Raw genomic sequence first — 9,619 nt, forward strand, 5'->3', positions numbered from 1 at the left:
GCTGTACAAACCCGATTTAGTATTCGTGAAGGATGACCGTGCATTACTTGTGGACGTGATGGTGCGATACGAATCAGCCAAAACATCGCTAGAGGAGGCCGCTGCCGAGAAAGTGAACAAGTACAAGCACCTGGAAATGGAAATACGAGAATTTACCAACGCGAAGGACGTTATGTTTGCGGGCTTTCCCCTAGGAGCGGGGAGAATTGGCTCCACGAGAACTTTGGAGTTTTGGGGGCTCTTGGCCTGTCCAAAACAAGGCAAGAGAAGGTTGCCTGGTCTCTGAACACCATTGTGCTCACATCCGCGGTGGACATTGTGCATATATTTGCCAGTAGGGCTAAGAATTCAGAGTAGTTATGACTTGTTTTAGAATTTGTTGCATGTTTTAGAACTTGTTACTTGTTCTTAACCTGTTGTAATTTTTTCTTTTCTGTAACCATTTTACACTACTTCTCAGTAAAGTTTCGGCGGGTTCTAGGGACGCAGGGCAGCCACAAGCCAGAAGGTTGCGCATGGTAAGTAGGGACAGGACAAAATTTTTCATAATGCGTCAATTACCACCTAACTTGGTAATCTACAGGATTTGGCCAAGGTGGACGGGCCACCTCTACTTAACCCAGAAAAGGAGCATATAGAAATATATGTACTCGAAAATTAGCCAAATGCCTCGTCATCTAATTAGTGACGCGCATGAATGGATGAACAAGATTCCCACTGTCCCTACCTACTATCCAGCGAAACCACAGCCAAGGGAACGGGCTTGGCGGAATCAGCGGGGAAAGAAGACCCTGTTGAGCTTGACTCTAGTTTGGCGCTGTGAAGAGACATGAGAGGTGTAGAATAAGTGGGAGGCCAGGCATGCACTCGGCACGGCAGGGTGACCCGCCCGCCGGCGTCCCGGCCGTCGGTGAAATACCACTACTCTGATCGTTTTTCACTTACCCGGTGAGGCGGGGGGGCGAGCCCCGAGGGGCAGCGGCAGGTGGGGAGTTTGACTGGGGCGGTACACCTGTCAAAGCGTAACACAGGTGTCCTAAGGCGAGCTCAGGGAGGACGGAAACCTCCCGCATAGCAGAAGGGCCCTTCCCGTGGATCACTCCAGCTGTGGTGGGCGCAGCCCGCCCCCCACCTTGCCATGGATGGAGCCCTGGCTGCGGCCACCACGGTGTGATTGCCATTGCCATCACTGCGCGCTGCCAGCCCATTGGTCCTTGCTTCCCCAGCCCAGGCCTGCTCCACCACGCCCCCACCTGCACCCTGTTCCCTTCACCCCTCCCAGAGAAGGAAGAAGGAAGTCTTTAGGATCCAGTGGCATTCCCACCAGTTCCATGCCCGAACACACAGCAGCATCATCTCTCAAATCCCAGCTCCTGGCTGTCGAAATCCTGCCATGTCCTTGGCCCGGCTCCCACTTTCTTTTCTACCTCGCTCTCTCCCCCTCGCCCTCCCGCCGCCACCACCACTTGCAGCCCAGACTGTTGCCAGCCCGACCTCTTCACCAGGCTCACCCCTGCTCACTGAACACCCTGGATGCCTCTGCGCAAACCTCCTCCTTTCCCTGCAGCTGCTGCTGTGTGAAATGGCCAGAGGGGCCCTGGGTGGGCACGGGAAAGGTCTGAGGGTGGTGCCAGGGAGGCTGTTGGTGGACGGCAGGGCACCTCCAACAATCGACGGGCCGTGAAAGAGAGGGCAAGGGAGGAGGTGGAGGAGAGAGTGCAGATGAATGAGAGAGAGAGAGGAAGAGAGAGAGAGTGTGTGTGTGCATGTGTGTGTGTGTGTGTGTCTGTGTCTCTGTGCCTCCGTGTGTGTGTCTATGTCTGTGTCTCCGCCCAAAGCCCCCAACACCCTGCATAGACGCGACGAGCACCAAAGACCCCTCCCGATGGTGAAAGAAGCAGCCCTAGGCTCTGCCGGTGGGCAGGGAGGGGCAGGGCAAGCCACTGTGTGGGGTCAGCAGCTTCGTGCCGAGACCTGGAGGCACTCTCTTCCACAGCACTCCAGCTCACATGTGTATCTTCTGCTCAATCTGTGGACATCCCTGACACACTGCAGACAGTCCCGAGCCCCTTGGAGCAGAACCCCTCCTCAGTTACTGGCACTGATTGTCATGGCTCTGCTTCTGCCCTGCCCATCAAGACCTTCCAGCTGGCTGGGCAAGGACCTGGTGGGAAAACAGTCCGTAACCAGGTGTGGAGTCAAAGCCTTTGCCCTGCTGTGAGGGGCTCTGCTGGATAGGGCTGCACCTGGCCTGGGACTGCTCATGGGTGAAGGTTCCCATATGCTGCCCATGCCTTGCGTGGCCCCACAGGAGGCCTGTGAGGGCGGGTGCCACCCTGGTGCTGGCAGGGCAGCCACTATTGTCACCCTTGCCCAGTGCCCACCAAGAGCTTCCTGCTGGCTGGGTGAGGGCCTGGGGGAGATGCAGGGGCTGTGTGGGGTAGCTGCCTTGCTCTATGGCCCTGCTGTGGGGACAGCTGCAGCCATTCCCACAGCCATGCCCTGATCCAGATGCTGCTGTGTCCCCAGCCACTGGCCGTGTCACCGGATCACGCCTGCTCAGGATGGCGTGTTTGTCTTGGTATGCAAGACAGGTGTCTGCTAAGAAAGTGGAAACCTCCCTTAGAATAGGAAATGTGACCCCCCCCCCCCTTCCCTCCGAATTATTATAACTTTGGAATTAAGGGCTTTCTGGTAAAGATATCAGAAAAGGAATAAATAAATAAAATAACAGTTCTTTATTAGCATTTATAACAAAGTAAACAAGCAACAAACAACAGTTGCAACAACAAACAAAACCCAGAAAACTCGGTGGCAGCTTGCTCTGGGCTGCCAGACGTCCTTCCCTTTGGTTCAGTTAACATCACAGCCAGCAGGGGTGCTGTTGAGCTCCCAGCCGGGCAGAGCAGAAGCGATGACTCCTGAGCAGCAGCAGGTGGCGCTGTGGCATGAGGTCAGCTCCTCGTCTCATGTGGGTAATGGTGGGCAGGCTGGACTCCTGGATCCCTACAAGTGTCCAAGGCCAGGTTGGATGGGGCTCGCAGCAACCTGGGCTAGTCGAAGGTGTCCCTTGCTATGGCAGGCAGGAGGTGGTACTTCATGGGCTTCAAGGTCCCTGCCAACCCAAAGCATTGCACAATTCCATGATTCTCTGGTTTTGCAAACCACTGTGAAAGCTTTAGCATCAGTGCGGAGAAGTCAAGTCCAACGTACTTAGAAATCCAAAGGACAACATGGGATGTATTTGCATATGTTAGCACTTTGTCATTGCCGTGAAACAGAAGGAAATTCATCTGAAATTAAATACTGGAATCTTGAAACCATTACAGGTATGGCGCCTACAAATGATGACTCTGAATGAGGCTGCTTGTCACACACTCTACTAATAATTGCCCCTCCTGGAGTCGATGTTCCCCAGCTGCTCCTCATCATCTTCTGATTCAGAAGTCATCTCTGCCTCTTCTCCCAGTGCCGAAGCTGGTCCCTTGTGCAACAGTCTCCTTTTGTCACTTACTTGCTTAGGTGTTTTTGAAGGAATGTGTTCTGCAATTAATTTATTGATGTTTCTCTTTCCTTCAAACTGTGGCTCCAGTTTAATCAAAAGTTGTTCCTCCTCTTTTGTCCACACTCTTTTGTGTGCTCCTCGGGCAGAGCTCTTTTTGGGGCGGGATGCAGCCATCCTTTCCTGCTCCATGCTCACAGGATGCATATGACTCTTGTGTTGACCAAGGCCGATCTTGGTCAAAAAATTCCTACCACATATTTGACAGATCCACCCCCCAGCTGGAGATCCCTTGCACTTGGGATAGTGACAAGCAATACTATGAAAGTTAGTGTTTTGCTTACCACACTTAGCACATTGAAACCAAACCCTGCTTTTCCCGTGGGCTCTTTTCAGGTGTTCAGTCAAACACGACAGCCAGTACATCCGGGTCCCACAGCATGGACAGGCTGAATTTTTGTTGGGAATCATCACCATTTGGATGTCGTCTTGTGCCAAATCAGCGCTGTTTCCCGGTCCAGGGTGTGATGATCTCGGTGTGCCACTCTTCGGTTCTTTGCTGTTTCTTCTGCCACTGTTCTCTCTGGTGCTCTGGAGGTAGCTGTTCCTTCCCATGTTGTGTTTAGGTGGAAGATCTTAGTGTACCTCCAGCAGCCTGGCCAAATCCTTCCACGGCGTGGGTAAAATGTACATTTTCATTAGTCAAACAAAACAATCCCGAGTTATAAAATTCCAATCTCACCAGCTCTGTTTCATTTTCCACCAAATCATGGTGGGGCAGATTGTGAATTTCTGGACATCAGGTCCAGCAATTTGTTGGTCGGGGGGGTCAACCCCCGCCCTTCTGGAAACCAGGTCAACACAGTCTAAAGGACTAGTCTGGTTGCCAGTTGATCCCTGGAATAAATGTATTGACTGCCCCATTTCACGGCTCCAGAAAATTTTAGGCAAGATGAAGTTGGAGGGAGGATTCAGTGAGCAGCACACCCCCCAACCACCTGCCCATCTTGCTCAGCACAAGCCCATGGCATAGGTTTAGAGTAAAAAGCTACACAGCTCTTACCTTAAGCTTGTTTCACCGTTTGAATGATGCTGTTGGCTGGGGAATCCAAGGGTATTTAGCTGGGCAGAGATTGGCTTCCTTACCCTATGCAGGGTATCCAGCAGGATCACAAGGACGTGTGACCCCTGCAGCAATGTTGTGCTAGTTTGGAAGCAAACCAGCCGAGGAATTACCCCCACACAAATATGTTGCAAGAGATGCCAAGTCAGACCTACAATTTAATAGGAAAAAATTTTAAATAAGCAATAATACAAAAGCAACAGGTTAAACTGAAAAAGTCAGAATGCAAGCTACCACCCTCTTGGTCACGGTGATGGTAGCAGCCCAGTTAAGTGGTGGCTGCTGTCCTCTTGGAGTGATGGATATGGTCTTGTTGAAGTGATGATCCAAAAGAAGGTCCAATCCGTCTCTGGATGTCCAGTGGAAAAAACAAGTCCTGCTGTTGTAGAGGCTCAGCTTATATGCAGGAGAGAATGTTCAGTTCCTCCCCTCTGGGCGGGGCATCTCACAATGGGTTGATGCATTTCTATGAGCCATTCCTGAAGACCTTGATAGCCCATTAGGAGAGATAGCCCCCACGGAGAGTGGTATCAGGGCTGAGTCATGCTGAAGATAAAGAACATTGCCCCACCTGTTTTTAACATCTTGTGCAGATGATAATAGAATATACACTTCCACCTTCCATTATCAATTACACCTTCCATGGAACCTAAGACAGATGCCCAGTTTGTAACCAAGCTCTCATCTTAATCTTGATGAGTTTCCCCTATTTCAGTGGAACAAAGGCTAGAAGCGCAGATATTTACCTTTCTTTGTGGCTCTCTTTTTCACCCATTTATGGGGAGGTCTTCTCAAGTTACCTTCCCGAGTACCCGCTCTGTTGTTATCTTGGGTCGTTGTTCTTATCTGCTTCATCCTACCCAGGCATCAGTAGCAGTCCTGCTCTGAGTCATTCACTATTGTTGTGAAGTCCTGTTCGTCAACCAATTTCCTGAATGCCTGCAGAAAGGTGTGAAGCTTCCCTGCTAAGAGCCACCCCCTGAGAGCCCTCTGATAATTGGCCCGCAGTTACCCCTCCCTCAGGCAGCTCCATGTGTCCCAGCTGTTCCTTGTCCGCCTCTGACTGATAACTCATCCCAGGCGCTTTCTCACATGCACAGCCAGTCCCCTGAGCAAAAAATCTTTTATCCTTGATTTGTTTGGCTGTTTAGTATGGAATGTGTTCTTCAGTAAGTTTATTGATAATTTTGTTGCCCCTGGACTGTTCTCTGAAGGAACACTGACAGCACACACACAATCCCAGCAACTCCATAGGGACATCCCAGGAGTCTCCCATTTGCCAAGCCACCTGCACGGAGATTGCAGTCCACAACAGGGTCTCAGGGGTGACATGCCACGTGTCTCCATGCTGCTAAGGAGCTGGCAGGTCACAGGCACTCACAGGGGCTCCATGGCGACATCCCTGCACTCTCCATCTTCCTAAAGAGCTGGGAAGTCACTGACAGTCACAGCTGCCCCCTGGGCAACGTATCCATCCATCTCCAGGCTCCCAAAGAGCCAAGAGATCACATCTTGTCACAGGAACTCCGTGGGGAACTGCTCGAGCTATCCGTGTTTCAGAACACTGACCTCACAGGTGGTCCCAGGAGAACCATAGGCACAGCCCAGGAGTCTGCATGCTGCCGAGAAGCCCTCGTATCGCAGGCATTCACTCACAGAGCCTCAGTGCTGACATCCCAGGCCGCTAACCGCCGCTCAAGAGATGTGATGGCAGAGGCACCTTCAAACCACTCAAAGAATCACTGGAAAACTATCAGGAAAGAAAGATTTCTGAGCAAAGCCACAGCAGGACTAGGTTCCTTTGCATGCTTCGCTCTACTACTTATGTTGGAAAATATACCAGTTTAAAAATTTTGTATAACTTTAGTCAAAGGGTTTTGTTTGCCTTTACCCTGGGAAAAAGAATATTCAGTTTTTTTCCAGGGCATTGTTATATCAGGTGAGGTTTGAGGAACTCATCATATCAACAGACTGGGAGTAACCCAAAAGATAAAGAGCTATCAGCGGCCATTAATGGAACATCAGCTCCAAACAACACCCCTGGCTGGTCAGAGACACCTGGTCTGGGTCAAGAGAGATAAGAGAGAAGACCTAATTAATACCAGAGGCCAGGACATTCAGATTCAACGGGAAACTGAATACTGGAGCTTTGCTCAAGTCTGGACCAATGAACTTTGAAACAGTCCATCTCTATGTGTTTTGACTGTATAAAATAGCTAAAGAATCTAGTAAAATCACTAGTGATGGTATTGGCTATCCTTTATCTAATACATGTATAAAGTGACTAAGCAGCTACAGAAGTTGAGTTGAATGTTCCTGTGTTTATAACTGTGATTTTGAATGTCAGCGCCTGGGTTAAAATGCAGTTGCAAGGTGTTTTAGGGTTAAAGTTTCCTACTTGGGTTAAAAAATACAACTGCAAGATATTTTGGAGTTCAAGTCTCTTGCCTATTTTGGAGTTAAAGTCTCCTGCCTCCTACTTGGGTTAAATGCAATTGCATTTGGTATTTTGGAGTTCAACTCTCCTGCCAGGGTTAAAATCCAATTGCAAAGTATTTTGAAGTTCAACTCTCCTGCCTGGGTTACTGTGAGAATCTTTTTTTTGAGCAGAGTTTGCTCAGGCACTTTTGAATTTTTTTTGAATGTGTGTGAGTGTACTGTGTGTGTGCAAATTACCTGTGTTAATTTGTGTTTTGCTGGCATATAAATCCATGCGGGGATGCCTGTGAGATCAGTGTAACTAGTTGAGTGCTGAAACGTGTTTTGGATGTCTGTTGAATTTTTGCATCTATGCTGTTTCTCTGCATGAGCTAATAAGTATCCCTCTGGGACTCCTGTGTGTGCGTGTAGATGATATTTGTGAGCTTATTTGTTCTGGGAATTGGTGGAACGGTCAGTTACTGTTAATGTGCTGTTTTTCAGTAGCAAATTTGAGGTCCTGGAAAGAGCTCACAAATTCATATGGAAAAGATCCCGAAAAAGTAGCTTACATTTTTGAAACATGACTTCGGAGCGTCTGTTTGATTTTAGTGTGTGTCAACTGAATATGGTTTTGGATGCTTTTTGTGTGTGCTTGCCTGGCCGAGTCTTCAAGGAGCCAGAAGAGATGCAAATTGAGACTGCTGAGGGGAAAGTGTGAAGGATGTCTTCCCCTCAAAACCAAGTTCTGCCTGCTTGCAGAGAAGGTCAACAGAACAGGTGATGCTGCAAAATGAAAGTAGCTAGCAGAAAATAGAAGAATTTCCAAAAGGGGGGTAAAGGAAGCAGGAATTCATCCTTCTCCCCACTCTAACGTGTGTTATTATTGAGCAAGTTTGTTCCAATATCATAAACAACTTTGCACACTCAAGTGTGTCCTCATCAGATGAAAAGCTAAGTGTGTCCAGATGTGAGACAAGGAGCCCCTAAAGCCACAGAAGCAAAAAGAACTGCTGAATACCCTTGCAACTGTGAGAGCTGCAGCCACAGACTCCTTTTATTTGAATAAAATTAACTCCAGACAAAGAGGAACACAAAAGAACAATATTAGACAATATAATAAAGAGTTAATCCATTAAAAGCTGCAATGAAACACAAAACTCCCAAAATGAAACTAATTAAATGGTTTCCTTTTTTATATTCCCAGAACAGTGTTACCCACAGGGTTGTTCCTGGATCAGTCTCAGCTATCCTAGCAGAACCTTGTAATAATTGTATGCCTTCAGATGCCAGAGGGCAAGTAAGCCAGAAAGAAAAGAGTGGTACCCTTTTTAACACACACATATAAAAAAATGGCCACATTAGTAATTACCGTATGGACTTCAATCTAAATTTGGAAAATTGATATATGACCATATGTAAATCAGACCAAAATAATTTTCTTTAAAATGAAAAGGTTTCAAAAGGAATGGCTAAGTCTAACAAGGTGCTAAGACCAAGTAAGTTCCATTAATCATTGTCACATTTCTAACTATTGTTGTTATATGTCTATTTGTCTAGCCTTTGGGAATGCTAGGCCCCACAGAAGGGAGAGACTACCTTTGAGAAATCGCTGGAGATACTGAACTGATCTGCCAGGCTTTGGGCTCTGTAGCTGAAAGATGCTTTTAAATTTAAATTAGCAGTTACCATTCATATGAATTCCAGTATGCTTTCCTCTTTCCTCTTTATCCAAAGGACATGGGATGTATTTGCATATGTTAGCACTTTGTCATTGCCGTGGAACAGAAGGAAATTCATCTGAAATTAAATACTGGAATCTGAAAATCTTTACATGTGTGACACTTACAAATAATGAGTCTGAATGAGGCTGCCTGTCACACAATCCACTATTAATTGCCCCTCCTGGGGTCAATGTTCCCCAGCTGCTCCTCATCATCTTCTGATTCAGAAGTCATCTCTGCCTCTTCTCCCAGTCCTGAAGCTGGTCCCTTGTGCAACAGTCTCCTTTTTTCACTTACTTGCTTAGGTGCTTTTGAAGGAATGTGTTCTGCAATTAATTTATTGATGTTTCTCTTTCCTTCAAACTGTGGCTCCAGTTTAATCAAAAGTTGTTCCTCCTCTTTTGTCCACACTCTTTTGTGTGCTCCTCGGGCAGAGCTCTTTTTGGGGCAGGATGCAGCCATCCTTTCCTGCTCCATGCTCACAGGATGCATATGACTCTTGTGTTGACCAAGGCCGATCTTGGTCAAAAAATTCCTACCACATATTTGACAGATCCACCCCCCAGCTGGAGATCCCTTGCACTTGGGATAGTGACAAGCAATACTATGAAAGTTAGTGTTTTGCTTACCACACTTAGCACATTGAAACCAAACCCTGCTTTTCCCGTGGGCTCTTTTCAGGTGTTCAGTCAAGCCCGACAGCCAGTACATCTGGGTCCCACAGCATGGACAAGCTGAATTTTTGTTGGGAATCACCACCATTTGGACGTTTTCTTGTGCTGAATCCGTGCTGTTTGCGGGTCCAGGGTGGGATGTTCTCAGCGTGCCACCCTTTGGTTCTTTGCTGTTTCT

The sequence above is a fragment of the Lichenostomus cassidix genome, unplaced genomic scaffold (genome assembly GCF_008360975.1).
Source record: "Lichenostomus cassidix isolate B80296 unplaced genomic scaffold, HeHo_3.0 HiC_scaffold_729, whole genome shotgun sequence".
NCBI classification, from domain to species: domain Eukaryota; kingdom Metazoa; phylum Chordata; class Aves; order Passeriformes; family Meliphagidae; genus Lichenostomus; species Lichenostomus cassidix.